General features: G+C 42.5%; 2 long non-coding RNA genes across 2 annotated transcripts in view; one reads left to right on the forward strand and one right to left on the reverse strand.

Moving 5' to 3' along the window:
• Positions 1 to 9,193: 9,193 nt before the first annotated feature.
• Positions 9,194 to 17,383, reverse strand: LOC104865508. Its single transcript, XR_004514334.1, has 3 exons — positions 16,913 to 17,383; positions 13,301 to 13,407; positions 9,194 to 9,600 (listed from the first exon to the last, which is right to left on the reverse strand). It is a non-coding gene; the product is annotated as an uncharacterized LOC104865508 (long non-coding RNA).
• Positions 17,384 to 17,561: 178 nt separating this feature from the next.
• The window catches only part of LOC104865507, a 6,190-nt gene continuing 5,917 nt past the window's right edge, over positions 17,562 to 17,834 (forward strand). Inside the window, exon 1 of the long non-coding RNA XR_781176.1 lies at positions 17,562 to 17,643. This is a non-coding gene — a long non-coding RNA (uncharacterized LOC104865507). The remainder of the gene's footprint in view (positions 17,644 to 17,834) is intronic.

Below are 17,834 nucleotides of genomic sequence, written 5' to 3' on the forward strand. Positions count from 1 at the left end.
ATTTGAAGGGCCTCTTTCAGACTGTCTCTGTTCTCATATTATACCACATGTACAGCCATATGCAGAACAGAATCCCCTGGTCTCAGGTAGCCAATGGCAATTCCCCATGACTGAGACTGAACACAGTCTACAAGGCCTAACTTGAGTTTCCCTACCCTCAGGGTTGAACTCCACTCAGTTCTATTACAGGTTTCCCCTGCCCTTTCTTTAAAGATGTTCAAAGTTGGGAGCTCAGAAAACTACCCTTCATGAGAACCTATGCCTCTGCAGAGTTGGTCTAAGGACTGGCCCAATCAGGAGGTTTGAGAATGTGGGGGAGGTCTTGGGGGTGTTTCAAGGGCGCCCGCGCAGCTACCTTCCTTACTGGGTCTGTTGTTGCGCAGTCCGGGAGGTTGTGCACCTGCCGGGTGATCTCAGGCAGGCAGGCAGCTGAAGAGACCCCCTCCGGGGTCTTTGGGTCCTTGCTGGGTCTGTTGTTGTGCAGTCCAGGAGGTCACGCACCCACCGGGTGATCTCAGGCAGGCAGGCAGCTGAAGAGACCCTCCCTTAGATTTCTTAACACAACACATGCTGGGCTGAATTTCCAAGGCCCACTAGTGAATTTTTTTTTTTCAGATTCCTTTATTTCTCCCAGGTCTGCTAAAGTTATTCTAGTTCCAACTCAGTATTTTACCTCATTTCCCCCCTTTTGTACCCTAAGGTCCTTCTTTTGTTACTGACAAGCTTCATTTATAAAGCAGGAATTATGATGGCTGACCAGCCTGAAGGCACAGATTCTATATTGGGTGACCATTTACAGCCAATTTAGGTCCAGGATTTACAATGCAATTACAGTTCTACCCATGGTCGTGACTTTAGAAGAAGGTGCTTTGACTGGAGTTTGTAGCTGGACCTTTTTAATGGGGAACTTCTTCCTTGGCCAAACTTACCTCCTCTTTCTTAGATAGTTCTCTAAAGTTTCAGAGAAATATTTAAAAATCAACAATCTTTTATTAGGAATCCTTGGGGAGCCAAGTAAAAATCAACACATCTTCATTTCTTTAGTCAGCAAATGTTGCCCAAAGATGTGTTTTATGCCTTGTCCTGGGATGAAGACACAAACTAGATCAAGTTCCATTTTCCAGAAACCTGCAGACAAGAGAAGGCAGTGAATTTACTCCATTCTGGGAAATAAGATGAGCTTTTCCTTTTATCTATCTTTTACTTTGCTCTTTATTTATGATTTGGGTTTCTCATAAGAGATATTTAAGCTTGTGTGTCTAATTTATTGCACTTAACACTAGGGTGTCCTACACATGACTGAAGTTTATCCTTCTTTAATGGGGAGATAGATTGTTATCAGACGGGAAGGGGATCAAGAGATGGTGGGAAGGAGAGGGAGAGAAGGGAAAGGGGATGAAAAAGGAAGGAATTGAGGTGTGTTATGCACATGCACAACTCCACACTAGGAATGCAAACATTATGCACTGCAGTCGCAGACTAATGAAAGAGATGAGCTCTTTGCTCTTACAGGGTGAGGGGGGAGAAGAAGGAGGAGGAAGAAGAAGGGAGAGGAGGAGGAGGAAAAAGGAGGAGGAGAAGAAAGGAGGAAGGAGGGAGGAAAGAAGAGAAAGGAGACAAAAAAAAGAAGAGAGGAGGAGGAGGAGGAGGAGAGATAGAGGTCTATATAGAGTGCTAACCAACAGACGAAAAGGGAACATCAAACAGTGATGCTGTGTTCTGGAAAAGCACCCAGTGACCCAGGGACTGCTGGCCAGTCTGATAGAAGTCCAGCCGACATTGGAGCAGCTGTAAGGGCAAGAGCTCCTTATTGCTGGATGTTGGGAAGTGGGGCCGTCACACGCTGAAGGATGTGAGCTCCAGGGGAGGGACACTGTGGGGCTCTGAAGTAGAGGTCCAGCACTGCAGCCTGGAAAGCAAGATGGTGCCAGGCCACCCAGCCTGTCATTCCTGCTGGGCCTCAGAGGCCTGAGGGTTGAATTTGGGTTTCAAACAAAACTCAAAAGTTTTAAGCAGAGGAATGGTGCAATCTGATTAATGTTTTAAAAGACAAAAATACACTAGCTTTATTAGATTTTGGTATTAAAGTTGTTTTGGTTTCAGAAAATGGATTTGGAACTCTGAACATTTTAGAACAGTGGTTTGCATTCATTTCCTGTGTCAGAATTACGTGGAAAGTACATGAAGAACACGGAGACCCAAACTCATGAAGTATGGCAAGGGCTGGGCCTCTTCTTTTTTTTGACCACCTTTTCCCAAGGTGATTGTTGTTCATACCAAAGTTTGAAAATCACTGGGTTAGAAAGCAGTGCAATGAGCTGTTCTTTAGAGGTTGGATAAAATGCAGCTGGGGACACCTTAGTTCTGGAAGTTTTCCAGTGGTAGGGCTCTAATTATCTTTCCAGTCACTCCAAGGGCAATTGATCTATTCCATCCAACCAGAAAACACCTGCATTTATGAATATAAATGCGAAATTCTAAATATTAGATAGTAGGTTCCACAGCATATCCAGATTGGTATGGAATGATGAGAGGGGTGATTTCTAGTAAACCGAGACTCATTCTCAATGAAGTATCCATTATGTTAAGAGACTGAAGGAGAAAACCTGTACGGCCCTAACGAATGCAGACAAAGATTTTGATAAAATACAGCAGGCGTTCCTGACAATAGCCCCCCAAATTTGGGAGTCAATTCAGGCTGCTTAACATGTAAACAGTAAATACAACAATCAAGCAATACCAACACCTGAAAATTAATGCTAAACATTATTGAGAATGGAAAGGAAACTCAATTAAAATTAGGGACCTGTAATGGAAGAATCTTTATTCCTCCCTTTTTTATTTCTTTGAGACAAGCTCTCTCTGTGTAACCCAGGCTGGTCTAGAACTTACCACATAGCCAAGAGTAGACAAACCTTAACATTGAAGAAATAATAGCGGCAGCCCAGCTATTCATCTGTAAAAGTCAATGGCCAGCTTAAGCTCTCTTCTATTCTATATCATATATAAAAATAGATTCCAGATGAGTTAAAGTGTTAAATGCAGAAAAATCCACAGAACTACACGGACAATTTGGGAATCAGGAACACCTTCCTAACTAAAACTGCAAACTCAAATGTTGTATAAGATGTAAAGGCATATTTGAATATATGAAAATTTTAAAAATTATACTGTATATTAAAAAACCCACAAATACTAGTAATTACTAAAAATAATGTTTGGATGGCACTATGATCAAAAACAAAGAGTGAAGCTCGAATATTTTAAATATCCGAAGATCTCTTTCAAGTCAACAAGAAAGCAAACAATCATTAAGCAGAAGAACAAAAGACGTAAATTTTCAGTTCTGAGTGAAGCAAATATCAGTGGCAAGTCAACATGTGAAATGATGTCTAACTCTCAGCTAAAGGAATGCAAATTAAAATTACAGTGAGATATAATTTCGTACCTACTGATTGGTAAAGTTTAAAGAGGTTGAAGAACAACAGTGCTTCCCAGCTTCACTCAGGAAATGCGACTTTTTACAAAGCAACAAGCAAAACCTACTAAAAGAAAAGTACATGGAGCCTTTCTTCCCAGAGATAAGTGCTCGGTGGTCTTTGTCACAGAGGTTGAATTCCTGAGATGCAGGGACCCAGGAGTAAGACTGATTCATATGGAATGGAACCACGGTGAATACCCATCAGTAAAGGGTTCATTGTGTTTGTACACACGTCATGAACGTGCCCGTCCTGAGAAGGAAGAATTAGCCATTCCTTTCATTTTTAGGACTTCACACCAGGTGCTGTTAAATGATAAAGGTGAGATGCACTTGTTATGTATAATGGTGTCTTTGTTGCTTTCTTGTACTGAGACACAATACTGAGTACCCACATATCGAAGGAGAGAGGTTTATTTTGGTCACCTTTCAGTAATCTCGGTCCTGGCATAGTCAGCCAGCTCCAGGCAGAAACAGCAGGACGGAAACAACACTCCAGGGACTGGTGGAGGAAGGCTGTTCCCCTCATGGCAGACAGGAAGCAGAGACAATGAAGAGAGGGCCTGGGGCTGCGGGGAGATAAACTCTTTCAGGTCATACCGCCAAGTATCTGCTGCTTCTGACCAGACCTTGCCTCCTAACATATTTAGCTACAAGTTTCCCTTAATCAGTCACCTTCCAAAAGCCCCAACTTTGTATGTGTGAGGCTTTGGGGGGCATCCAGATAGAAATCAAAACAAATGGGTTCCATCTGGGTAAATCAAACCAATTGAAAGGCCTTACATGTGCATAGTGGTTCGTATATGTGCACATACAAAGTCGGGCAGAATGGACATAACACCGAAATAGAATAACGTGGGTGTACGTGAGGACACCTATCTTGTTAAAATGGGCTGCAGTGCTCGGGGTGTTGGGAGGTTAATGTAGGTGGAAAGGAAAGGTGGCAAATCAAACAAAAATGGAAGAGAAAACAGACCAATTAGAAAAGCACACATATATACATATAATTATGTACATGTGCAAAAGTACAAATAAATAAAAACTTAACAGTAAAGCATTTAAAACATTAAACTGATCACATCTCCGGACAATGCCTGCTCCTTGCACAGTGCCTGGGGCAGCATCAGTGCTGGGGAGGTGGTGGTTGGTCTGATCTGTGAAAATCTTTCAGTTCTTCTTTCTCCACTCTTGCAGCAAGTGGCAGCAGGCTTGTCGTGCTCTGTCCCCAACCCATGAGCCCAGGTTTTGCTGTGGAGGTCTCGGGATAAAAGAGACACATCTGGCAGTCACTTTACCCACACAGGCACTTCACATCTCCTGCCTCTGAGGACTCAAAGTCAACACAGATGAATCCTACTTTCTGTGCTTGTTCCCTGCCCGCCTCTTTCGCTCCCAGAGAAGCAGCCCTTGATGTTTCCCCTCCACTCGCCTCTCTTGATGTCTTGCTTTGCTTTGTTTTCCTGCTCACACCTCTTATCCTCAGAGCCTCTGCCCCTCCTCTGGGCTCTCCCATCCACGATCTCTGCTCTTGCTTTCATCTTCTCCTTCCTTCACTCCCATTTTAAAGCAAGTGGTGCCCCCCTCCACCCCCCAGTACTGGAGACTGAACCCAGGGCCTTCGCACTGAGCTGCATCCCCAGCCCTTTGTAATTTTAGACCGGGTCTCACTGTATAAATTGCCCAGGCTGGGCTTGAACTTGTAGTTCTCCTGCCGAAGCCTCCCAGGGTGCTGGATTACAAGTGTGGACCACCACGTCAGGCTGGAAGCCTGTCACCAACACAGTGCTGGAAAGAATGGCTCGAGCGCTCGGCTTCCGCTATTTCTCACAGATTGTGTGCCATATCACTTCCTTTCTCATGAATGCTATGCGCTTACTGTAGGAAATGTTATTTGTTTAATTTTTGGAGGATGGCATATATATCTATATATATCTGACCGTTTTGTTAGAAACTATCTTTTTATTCTTTTGTAAAAAATTAATTTTATTGGTATATTTTAAGTATGTATTATAATGACATTCATCAGTGGAAATTTGCACCTGTACATAATCTATTTTAGTTCTTATTTTTTCCCCATTTCCCTGCCCACCCTTCCACCCCTCCACCTCTCCCTATTTACAAAGACTTTGTTTCCATTTTTTCATATTTATTCCTTTCCCTTCTTTCCTTTTCCCTACCCCTCCCACTTCCCCTTCCCCTTTGGACCTTTTCTTCCTATTTCACATTATCTATTATGCCTTTTGATTCTTATTCACACTTTCAGTGTCTCACACCAGAGAAACTACTCAGTATTTACATGTGTGGGCCCTGTGTATTTCACTCAAGAGTATGGCCTCAGTGTGCATCCCTTTAGCTATAAATGTCTGTAGCTTCTCATTCCTTATGGCTGAGTAGTTAGGGAATGTTATTGATAACTTCATAACGCTCAGATCAAGTCCTGCACTCAGTACTGTCAGCCACTTGGGACATTTAAAACCACTAGTCCGCTCTGCCTCTGGAGACCCTTCTTCCTCAGTGACATCTCTGGTGACGCGGAGAGTGAAACGCGGGACGTGGCTGGAGAGTTCCGCAAGGTGGAGGTCGCCTTCCGACTCCACCGTGGTGGCTGTGTGACTGAGACAGATTCCCTTCTGAGCCTTGATTTTCTTATCTGTAAGAAAGTGAGATAATGGTAGGGATACATAGGACTTATAGTTCAGGAGGCTGCAACTAAATACTGTAAACAGCAGGAATTTACCGTTCATGATTCTGTTGGCCAGAAGTCTGCGACCAATATTTCCGCTCCAACAGGTTCCGCTGAGGGCGTCCTCTGGGTTGCAGACTGCAGATTTCTCAACTTCTCAGTGTCAGGAAGGCCACTTGAGAGCTCTCTGCCCCCTCTCCGAAGGATTCCATTTTCAGGAACTAACCAATCCCAGATGTCCACCTCCAATACCACCATGTTAGAGATTAGCTGAGCGAGTTTGGGGGGGACAAAAATTCGCTCCATAACAGATGGTGGTGAGGTAAAAATGAGACCGTGTCCTTGGGACTTGTGGGCTGCTCTGCCAACTCACCACCCCCTCTTGATTTCACGGCCCCGCATAATGCTGATTTGCTCTCTGACCCTGACTGTGGTTCTATTTCCTCTCTCCAGCATCTGCCAGAGACGTGCCCACGGGACAGTCTACAGCCAGCTATCGAGAGAGTTCTTTGACCTTTTAAGAATCAGATAGGCAATTCAGAATACAAAACATTTGATGAATAAATTCTTGAATTTTGGCTTAATTATTTACCTCATGTATAATTATAACCAGAAAAAAATTTATCCCATTTCAATATTATACCTCAATTCATACTACTTCACAACAATTTCTAATGATTTTGCAACAATGTCTATATCAGGACTCTGATTGAAGAGAGCCCATTCAATCTATTGCCAATTCGACTATTATTACGCATTCAGAGTGAATGTAAATTGTCTTATGTTCCTCGGAAGGAATTAGACATGGCTTGAAACATTAATGAAATCATTACCATTTCATTAAATTGCGTGTTTGGAACTGGACCATTCTGAGGCTAATTGACATGCAGAAAGAGCATTTCCTACGTGCACAATCACAGCTTATAGATAAATTTACAACACTTACACACTGCAGCTTTTTGCATGAAATACCTTACTATATATGCATGAAATTCTGTGCCCAAGGAGTAAAAATTAGGTTTTAAATAAAGAAGAAAATAATCTATGCAAGGCAACTTTTTTATTTCAGAAAAAGAAGAGGATGTTTCTGAATCTCAGAAATTAAGGTTGACTTATTTCGATGTGTGTAGAAATAGCTTTGAATTTGCCCTTGTATGGGAAAAAAATAGGAATACTCTTCTCTATTCTTTTCTTTTTGGTACCGGGCGTTGAACTTGGAACTTTGTGCTTGCAAGGCAGGCAGTGGAACCACTGAGCTACATCCCCAGCCCCCTTCTCTATTCTTTTAAAAGTGTTTTCCCTTTTTATTGGGTATAACTGACAAATAAAATCACATATATTTAAGGCGTAAGGCATATGCTTGCATAACACTTCCTGTTATTAATTAGTTGACTAATTTTTGATTAAGCAAAAAGATAAAAGTATAACTTAGTGTTTTTATTTCTATGACAAGGTAAAATGCTGAGGCCCTCATAATACCAAAGTTATTGTATAATTTAAGTTTAAAATTCTTCAAAAAATAGCCCAACACCAATAAATAACAAGTCAGTGCATTGGAAAATAATCATATTTGTTATTTAATGATTTGAAAGGAACAAGAAGAAGCCACAGTTGTTTACCAGACTTTAATAAATTTTGGTTGTATCAGGCTTAGTTGTATGAGAAGGCAGGGTTATGTCAGCATAAAACTCCCAGAATCTGCACATGGGAAGAGGACTTGAATCCTATTCACCTGTGTGGCCTGTCATATTTTTTGGAGCCACATTTTGTTTTTAATCTATGGAAGAGGGATGATTGTAGCCCCTGATCTACCAGTTTCATAGGAGTGTTATGAGTAACGAATAAGATGGTGACTATGGAATCATGATTTACCATAAATACTGAGGTTGGCTTTGTTACAGGCAAGTCAGGCTGTGCTGGAACAGGGATCAAAGGGGGTTTGATGTTGAGGACTAGCGTGGCTGACTACTGGAACCAGGCTGAGTTTCCTTCCATCTCAGCAATCCGGTGAGGCAAGGGACAGCCCCAAGTTCTAGAGGAGGGGTCCCTAGGCCCTGGAACTACCACATGGTACCAGTCCATGACCTGTTAGGAACCACATCCAACACAGCAGTGGATGAGTAGCTGACTAGCTTAGCTTCCTCCATGTTTGCAGCTGCATCACCACTTGAACTCTGCCTCCTGTCAGATCAGAGGGGCATGAGATTCTCATAGGAACACAAACCTACTGTGAACTGCGCATATGAGGGGTCTTGGTTGCCACTTCTTTGAATCTTCCCGGACACCATCCCCCTACAATCCATGGAAAAATGAGTACCTGGTGCCAGAAAAGTTGGGCACTGCTACTCTAAAAGGTGCACATGGAGGAAGTTCCCTGCCCCCTCCTCTTCCTTTGTGGAGAAACAACAGAAGGGGACTTGTCCTGAAGATCATATGGAAGGAGGACTCCTCTGCATCAATAAATTCATAATTTTTTAGGCTGGAAAAGGTGAGCAGATGACGTTATATCACCCGATCCAAAGACGTTCTTGGGGTTGTAATTCCTTTTTTGGCTAATTTAAGGTGGAACACCATTGTCCCTGATTTTTTGTTTGTTTGCTTTTTTTTTGGTACCAGGGATTGAACTCGGGTCCTTGTGCTTGCAAAGCAGGCGGCGGAACTACTGAGCTAAATCCCTGGTCCTGTCCCTGATTTTTTTTTTTTGATGTTTCTGTTTGATCAGCAGAAAAACCACCTGAGCAATGGAAACTGACTCATGAGAAAAAGAGAGCAAGTCTCCTTTTATTTGGATCCATTTGTTCCCATTCTAAGGGCAACAAAGAGATAAAGGGTAAAGATGTATTTTCATCTACCTCAGAGAAAATTGCCCATGTTCCAAGTTAGAGACTTCACCTCTTTTCCCATGAGTGGACTTTTATGTATTTCAGAGTTGTAAAAGCTCTCTCTAATATGTATGTGCACATATATGCATATATCATATGTGTAAATCTTGCTAGCTTGCAAGTATAGTACCATCTTACATCAAGCACGGTCTTGTCCTTAATAATAATTACTTTCTGCAGTATTTATTGAGGGTTCTCAAGATGACAACCACATAGGACTTCATCTTGGGCACCAGAAATTTTAGTATTGTTAGTATTTTAAGTTTAGGAATCTTTGCTGAGAGCTGGTGACTTGCTTTTAGCAGTCTTTAAAAAGAAACACAGTATTGTTCAGCTTTCCATCATTTTAGTAAAATACCTAATACAAGCTCTTTATGAAGTACAGAGGATTTGTTTTGGCTCATGGTTCAGGATGGTTAAGTCCAAGATCTGAAGTCCGCATTTGTTTGGACCTCTGGTGAAGGCAGCACATCACAGCAGAAGGATGGATCAGAGAGTGTGGTCATAGCTCCAGCCAGGAAGCAGAGAGACAATGACCTCTTCATTGCAGAACTTCTCTGGAAGTAGATTATTATATGTGTTTGGGATGGTTAGAGAGTGGCTAAGACAGAAACTATTCATCTTTCTCATCTATATCCCCAAGTATTTGTGCCACATAAGACAAGTCTTTTACTTGCTGGCATTTATCAAAGGTCTAATTAATGGTAGTTTAATTTTCTCACAGCTATTGGTGCCCTGAGGAGAGCAAAGGGCTCAGAGTCCAACTGAAAAGACTTAGCACTTGTCAAGCCCTCAGAGGTTTACATGTACTGGATATCTAAGGCACCTCCAGGAGGAGGGAGTAGACCCAGGAGAGGCCACTTGGGCAGAGGGATTTTGACATGGAATTAACATCAGGGAACCATGGGAACTGGAGGAGGAACTGGAGGGAACTGGAGGTGCGTTGAGATTTCCTTACTGATAGTGCACCTTGTTTCATAAAACAAACACTACTAAACACAGGGGACAGATAGGCACCTATATAATAATAACAGGTGACCTCAGAATCCTTCACCAATGCTTAGGTCATCTAGACAAAAGAGAAATCAACAAAGAGACATCAAAGTTAAACTACACCAAAGATCAAATGGATTTAACAGAGATCTACAGAATATCCTATCCAACAGCTGCAGAATACACATTCTTTTTAATAGGTAATGGAATTTTACCCCAAAACTTCACATTTTAGGCCATAATGCAGACAAATAAAAAATTAAAATTATTTATTGGCCCTTATCAGATCATAATGGAATGAAGCTGGAAATCAGTAGCACCAGAAACTACATAAAACATACAAACTCATTGAGATTGAATAATACACTACGAAATGATCATAGGTCATTGAATAAATCAGGGAGGAAGTTTAAAAATTCCTAGAATCAAATGAAAACAGAAACACAACACACCAGAATTTGGAATACAGTGAAGACAATTCTAACAGGGGTATTTAGAGGTATGAATGCAAGCATTTAAAAATGAGATAGAATTTAAATAAGTAAACTAATGATGGAGCTCAGTTACTAGAAAAATGAGAACAAGGGAAGGGTGGCACGATCAAAGAATGTTATATGAATACTTGAAAATGTCATGCTGAACCCATTGTGCTTTATAATTAATATATGTTAAAAAACAAATCTATAAAATTATAAATAAATGATCAAGCAGGGATGGGAAGGAATGGAAAGAAAAGAAGTGAAAAGGAAGAGAAAGAAAATATTTCCATAATGCATTAGCCTGCAAAGGCATGAGTCTTTGGTAGAAGCTTGTAGCAAGACCAGGGTATCTCCAGTCCTCCAAGAAGACAGAACTAAGGAGGCCCCTGTGCTATGTAACCCAGGAGGTAGATGAAGAGGCCATGGAGAACTGCCAGTGGCAATAAGTACATTTTTGAAATTGTGCCCCTGCAGGCTGTCTCTTAGTGTGATCATCTCTGCTGATTGTTCTTGCTGTTGGGGTCACCTTGCAGAGCCTTAATCACCGGAGGGTGTTACCGTGGCTGATAGAATCATGGTCAGTGGGAACCAGTCGGAACATCTGCTGCCCAGTGACATCTTATTAGGCTGGAGGGACGTTAAACTTCCCATTATGTTTCTGGCACTCTTCATATATTATTTTGTGATTCTTTGATAGTTCTGTAAGTCAGATATTATTATCTGCACTTTCTAGAGATAGGAGCAGATACTCGAAAGCTTAAGTTGCATGACCAGAATCACGCAGCCTTGTAGATTGTGGAGCTGGGATTTGAACTTAGATCAAAAGCCAGAACCTAAGTTTTATCGTTTCCAACATTTTGTTACCTACTGGACATCATCAGCTTTTATTGTCAACAGCGAGAATCATGCTTGGTATCTAGAGCTGGGCAGAGAGTTTCTTTTTTCTCTCCAATGCACTTTCCACAAAATAGAGAGTCACAACTTCCCACCAGAGAATCTGATGAGATTAGAAGCCCAGAAACTCTGGGTTGGATCCCAAGCTATTAACAGAGACTTTTTATATTACATGTACCTACTGATTCCTGGCAAAATGTGTAGCTGGCAAGGAAAAAATTAACAAGCGAAGTGACTACAATATAGAAGAAAATCTCCACCTGCTTCAAATAAAAAGCATACATTTAAAAATCAGAGTGGCAAAGGTGGGAAATTATATGATATGCTTGAATTTAAAATCATGAATAAATGAAGTATTAGAAGAGAAAATCAAAGCCATCAATAAAATTGGCTTCCTACCTATCAAACAGTGTGGGGCTGAATGAATCCCAGCAGTCGAAGCTGGCTTCTAAGTAGAATCACACACCACGAGGGGACGGAAAGATGATGGTGTCACTCAGAAGCTGGCCTTAGATAATTGGCTCACCTAGGGCATCCTGATAATTTAGTTTTAAAATTAGTTCAAATTCTATGAAGATGAAAAATCAACACATGTATTAGAAATACCCTTGGAAGAAAGCAAACTGAAGTGATAAATGTTCACACTTGGCATTTTGTCCCAAGTCCCCTGGGGTGGTTGAGAACTCCTGGCTGGCTTAATGTGTACTTTAATGATGACAAAGAAGGGCTGAATAATGTTTAATGATATTTTAAGTAGATCCTCAATGGAGGCTTATGACCAACATCAAGGAGTAGGGAAAATACAAATGAATGTCAGAAATGGAGCAACCTCTACGACCTCCGACAGTCACGAGAATTAATAAAGCTCAGAAAGCTCCTGGGGCCAGCTAGTGTGCATGGATCTGAGAGGGTTTGTTGGCATGTTCCAAGCGCTGCTTTTGGCTGGATACACACCACCACCGGGCATCTGGACACCTGAATTTGCAGAACAGGTGTTTGGACAGCTGCAAGAGACCTTTAAAAGGTTGTCCCATTGTACCTTCATACTCAGCTGCCTTGGAACTTAACCAGTTTGGTGTTGGATGCATTTTGGTGTGAAAATTTTGTCCTGGTACTTGTCATTTTTTGGTACTCAACATGCAAGCTAGTACTTGTTAATATCAATTGCTTCTTGATAATGTGTTTGTGGCTACTTGCTGTGCCCCTACAGTCCTCAGTGACAAATTCTGGAGCACTACTGCATCTTTAATTATAAACAATAATATATTAAAGAAAGTTTGTGCTTTAAGAGAATATAGAAAGAAGAATAAAAATTAGCTTTAGTCTGATCATCAGACAGAAACAACCTTTATGTAAATATTTCCTATTCTGTTATAGTATAGATTTTATTATTTAAGGTATAGTTATAATCATATTGTATATAAAACATTTTTTCAGTGATTTTCTTTTGGGTGCTACTTGGGGGTTGAATGCCAGGTCTTCACACTGAGATGTATCCCTAGCATTATTTAGTTTTTTATTCACAGACAGGGCCTTGCTAATTTGCCCAGTCAGAACTCAAGCTTACAATCTGCTTGCCTCAGTCTCTTAGAGTGCTGGGATCACAGGTAAGCACCACTGTGCTTTAATAAGCAGTTTCATGTACTGGAGACACATGCTGACAATCTGCGCCCTGAAGGGACAATGTCATTTTGATGTTGTGCACCTTTCTCTTGTTCTTTGCTTATTCACCTTGGATTGACTTCATATTGGTCTGCCGGACTGGGTAACGATCTCCTATTCTATCCTCCATGTTTCAGTGGAATTGCTCCTAAAACAGTCAGCTCATTGCAGCCCTCCCTCCTCAGATCTTGCCCAGGCTCTCCATATCTGACGTAAGCAGGGTAAATACCTTAGGCTCCCCAGAAAGCACTGCAGTATGGTCCAAGCTGTCGCTCATGGGGCCTTGAGCTGGCACTGTCATTTGACTTCATTCCCAATAATTTGCACACTTCATAGCTGCTGGGAGGTAAGGGGACACGATGAAACCAAAAGAGCTTTGTGTAGCGTGCACATAACATTATTAGCAAATGCTGTGAATAAATGATCCTACCTCTTTCAAATGTGAGGTACCTAGCACATGAGATGTGATAAAAATATACAGTGAAGGTTTACATTTAAAAAACGATTACAGCAAAACATGCAATGCCCTTAATCCTTCTTTATCCCACCCCCATTTTGAACACACTCATCCTATCATCCTTGTCAGTTTCTGTAGCAGCTCTGGAGTCCTGTTTCCTGAGGGTCTATTCAAGGTGTGAGAAAAAAAATATTGTTGTGTTGCTTGTATCTAGATATCTGCCTAAAGCCTCATTTAGTTGCCAGGGACTGGGGACAGGTGAAAGGAGGGTTACTAATGGACAGGTATAAAACTTCAGTTATGCGTGATGAATGAATTGTAAAGAGCCCTTGTACAATGTTGTGCCAATAGAGAATGATGGTCTAACGCACATGTGATCTGCTAAGAGGGTCAGCCTCATGTTGAGTTTTCTTACTACAATAAAGTAAAATAAAATCATCAGTTCCCTAGGTTTAATGTTCATGAGCACAAGAGGTGTAGACTTGCCAAAACTCATAGTTCAGATTACAATGTATATGAGTAAAACAGTGTTGAATTATTGTCACTTTTGGTATTAAGGTCTGTCTCTCTCTTCAGTGGGTTGGCAGTTTTCCCACCACTTCCGGGAGAATCTAGACCCCCGCTGTCATGTTAATATAATTTTGCCACTGAAAATATAAACTTCATTTTGTGATAAAATCTAATATTTGTCATTCACTGTTTGATCCCTAGAAACACTTTCTAAAGTGATAAAAATAACCATGTTTCTTCACTCACGGTTGGCAAGTAACACATTGCCAAGTGCCAGTTTTTGAGAAGCTATCAAGGAGTCTGGTTTAAAATGTTGAAAGGAATATACGAATCAAGGACCGTCTCATAGTAAAAAGTATTGAAATTTGAGTTGTGAACAAAGCATATTCTTTGTCTCTCAGCAAAGGTTATCTTTAAAAAAAAAACACTCTCCACAATTACAAATTGCATACATATGTGGGTCTAGAAACCACTTACTTTGAAAACTTGGCATCAAGTCGGGAAATATAAATAAAAAGGAGCACAAAAGTCAATGTTGTGCTAAATGAACGAGAGAGTAAAGAAACTATTGAGTATGTTGAAGGAGACTTGGTTTGTTAGTGACTGGAGGCGAGGAATCCAACTTATGAAGGTAATTTAAGATTGTGTATATGAATCCCTAGGTTCTAAAGCATAGTTTTAAAATTTCCAGATTCCATTGGCCTACAAATAATTTAAAATATGTCCACATTTTTTCTGGTATTTAAAAAATAGATGTCTGGGAACGACTAGAAATTTCTCAAGTTGATTTATCTTTCACAAGTCCTACGAGGAGAGCAGATTTTCTGATACCGTGTCCTGCATTTATGGTTCAGAAGTGACAGAGAATTCTAATTAGAACTAATCGGGGCACGAACTTGAAATATCAGGTGCTTTAATGTGATTTGCTTCATAACAGCCAAGACTATCTTGCCATAAATATTTTGCCCCTGGTTGGTGAGAACCGAATTCAAAAAAGTGACAAAGTAGTAATGACTTGTGGGAAGCTGGGCTCCGTTCTGTCCAGGAGCTCGGAGTTTTCGGCGCCCAGCGGGAGGCGGCTGGGGATCTGTCCCATCAGGTCACATCCAAGAAGTGCACAAGTGGCTCCCTCTAGGGGAGGGAGGGAGAGAGAGCTCAGGCTGCGTGGTTCGCTCTGCTTCCTCTTCCGTTGTATCTCTCTCTCTCCCCTCCTCTTCTTTTCTTTCCTCTTCCTTTCCTTCCTCTGTCCCCTCCCCCTTCACTGGGGTTTAAACCTAGGGCCTTCATACTGAACTACATTTCCAGCCCTTTCTAAAAATTATTTTCAATTCTGAGACAGAATCTTGCTGAGTCACCACTGACAAACTGAGTCTCCTTTGACATACACAGTAGTTTCTATACTCTGTAGTTCAATTAGCACAACATTGACTTTTGTGCTCCTTTTTATTTGTATTTCCCGGTTTGATGCCAAGTTTTCAAAACAAGTGATTTCTAGACCCATAAATGTATACAGGCAATTTATAATTGTTCAGAGTTTTTTTTTTTTTTTTTTTTTAAATAACCTTTGCTTAGAGACAAAGAAAATGTTTTGATCACAATTCAACTCTGCAGTATTTTTTACCATGAGACTGCCCAGGCTGGCCTGGGTCTTGTGAACTGATCCTCTTGCCTCAGCCTGTAGAGTGTTGGGATTGGAGGCAGGAGCACAATGCCGGCTCTGTCTCTCCTTCTTTATAGCTTTGATAAACTGGTTGGTGGTGGACGAATCTGGTGGTTCACTTGTTTTGCTTCTCCGGAGTAGGACATCAGCTTCGCTGTGCAGGGGAGGAGGCTGGGCCTGCTCGCCGCTGTCTTCACTGGGTCAAGACCCATCGAGCACCCGAGGTATTGAGGATGCCCTTTCCTAAGTAGCCTTTTTCCTGCCCTTCAACAGTCATATCCTGAAGCTCAGTTAAAACACTCCCTCTTCCAAATGCCTGTCTCACCCTTGGCTCTGGAAATCAGTTTCTCCCTATCAGCCTGAGCATTTAAAAAAATATTTTATACCGTATTTGGCTCCTATATTTGTAAGCACGCACATATGTGACATAAACTATAATCTAACATTGTATCACATCACAGTACTACATCATGCTGCATTATATACAAAACTATCATAACTGTATTTGTAATATAACCATGTGAGTTTTGTCCTGCCGGATTAAGTCCAGGATAATAAGAATTGGGTTTTAATCACCTTTTTATTATCTAAGATGTCTAATGATTTGAATCACATAGAGTAGCATCCTTTAAATGATTTTGTTTTATTTATTTATTTATGAGACAGGGTCTCCCTGTTGGACTCCTTAAGGAGTGAGGCTGACCTCAGACTTGTGGTCACGCTCCTGCCTCAGCCTTCCAAGGGCTGGGATGATAGGCATGTGCCCCCATGCATGGCTTCTCCAGGGAACACAGTGACCAAGAGCCCGGGGGTGCCTGCTGCCTCTGGAGTGGGCCCATTTCAAATGCCTCCAGGGGTTGTTTCCATCTGAGAGGACATTACAGATGCAACTTGTTTATTAGCCTTCACTGCTGTTTATTTAGTATTGTCATCAGCCTTTTCCAATTTCTTTGTGGCATCCATTTTAGTCACATTACCTGAGAGCAGCTGAGCCCAAAGGAGACGGGCAGGATGCAGATCTCAGGAAATAATCAGCCTCACCTTAGCTCACCACCATTGCAATGCCAGATGGGGAAGTTCTAAAATGCGGGGCTAGGCTTTTGCTTGTTTGTTGTGTGTGTGTGTGTGTGTGTGTGTGTGTGTGTGTGTGGGCGGGCTGCTGGGGATTAAACCCAAGGCCTTTGCGCACAGCTGCATCCCCAGCCCTTTCTTACTTTTTCCTTTTGAAGGGTCACACAAAGTTAAGTCATTCTGGCTGGGTTGTAACTTGAGATCTTCCTGCCTCAGCCTCTTGAGCACTGGAATTATAGACAGGCACCACCTCACCTGGCATAGGAGTTTTATTAAGCTGCTCTTTTCCTTAGATTCCCCATGTTGTTGGACTCTGGGGTGGGGTGGTGGGGTGGAGTCAACCTCCTTTCTGCTTTCAGATATCAGCTCTTGTGTGGGCCTCTTTGCAAGACTGGGTTGCCAGCAGTTGCCTCCCGGCTATGTTAAAGCCCCGATATCCCTCACTCACACAAAACACTTTGCAGGGCAGGAAAAGTGACAAGAAGGGATGGCGGCTCTTCTGCACGTCTGGCAAACAGGAGGTGCTGCTTCGTCAGCAAGAACGATCATACATCCAAGGAACACGCGCAGCTGGCAACCTTTCTCGGTCGTCACGGACCTGTCTCCTCCGGCGAACGCTTCTTAGCCCTGTGTTCCCGTGGGGATTGGTGGCAGGAGGAACTTGGGACAGCTGAGGTTGTACACTCGGGCAGTCAGGGTTGGGAAGGAGATCCGCTCCTAGGCCTCGGGCTGCCCACCCAGTGTGTAATGGAGGGAAAAGGGGACCGGCGCGTGGCTCCCCCGTCCCGCCGCGCTGTGCCCAGGGCTGTGAAGCGCTCGGCTGCCCGAACGGTCGTCCCTAGAAGATTCTTTCGCCAGCCCTCAACGCAGTGAGGTGAGGCGCGCAGGCGGCGGCCTGCAGAGACCTTCGCTCCCTCTTCCAACTCTGCCGGAAGGGAAGGCTGTGACTCAGGAAGGGCCCCAAGTCCCGGCGGTGGCTCTGCGGTCCTGCGGCCCCGCTGCCCTCCAGCCGCAGAGCCGAGAGCGGACAGAGCGGACCGCTGGGCGCTGAGCCTCGAGGGCGTT

This window comes from Fukomys damarensis, unplaced genomic scaffold (assembly GCF_012274545.1).
Source record: "Fukomys damarensis isolate Sample0158 unplaced genomic scaffold, DMR_v1.0_HiC HiC_scaffold_25, whole genome shotgun sequence".
NCBI classification, from domain to species: domain Eukaryota; kingdom Metazoa; phylum Chordata; class Mammalia; order Rodentia; family Bathyergidae; genus Fukomys; species Fukomys damarensis.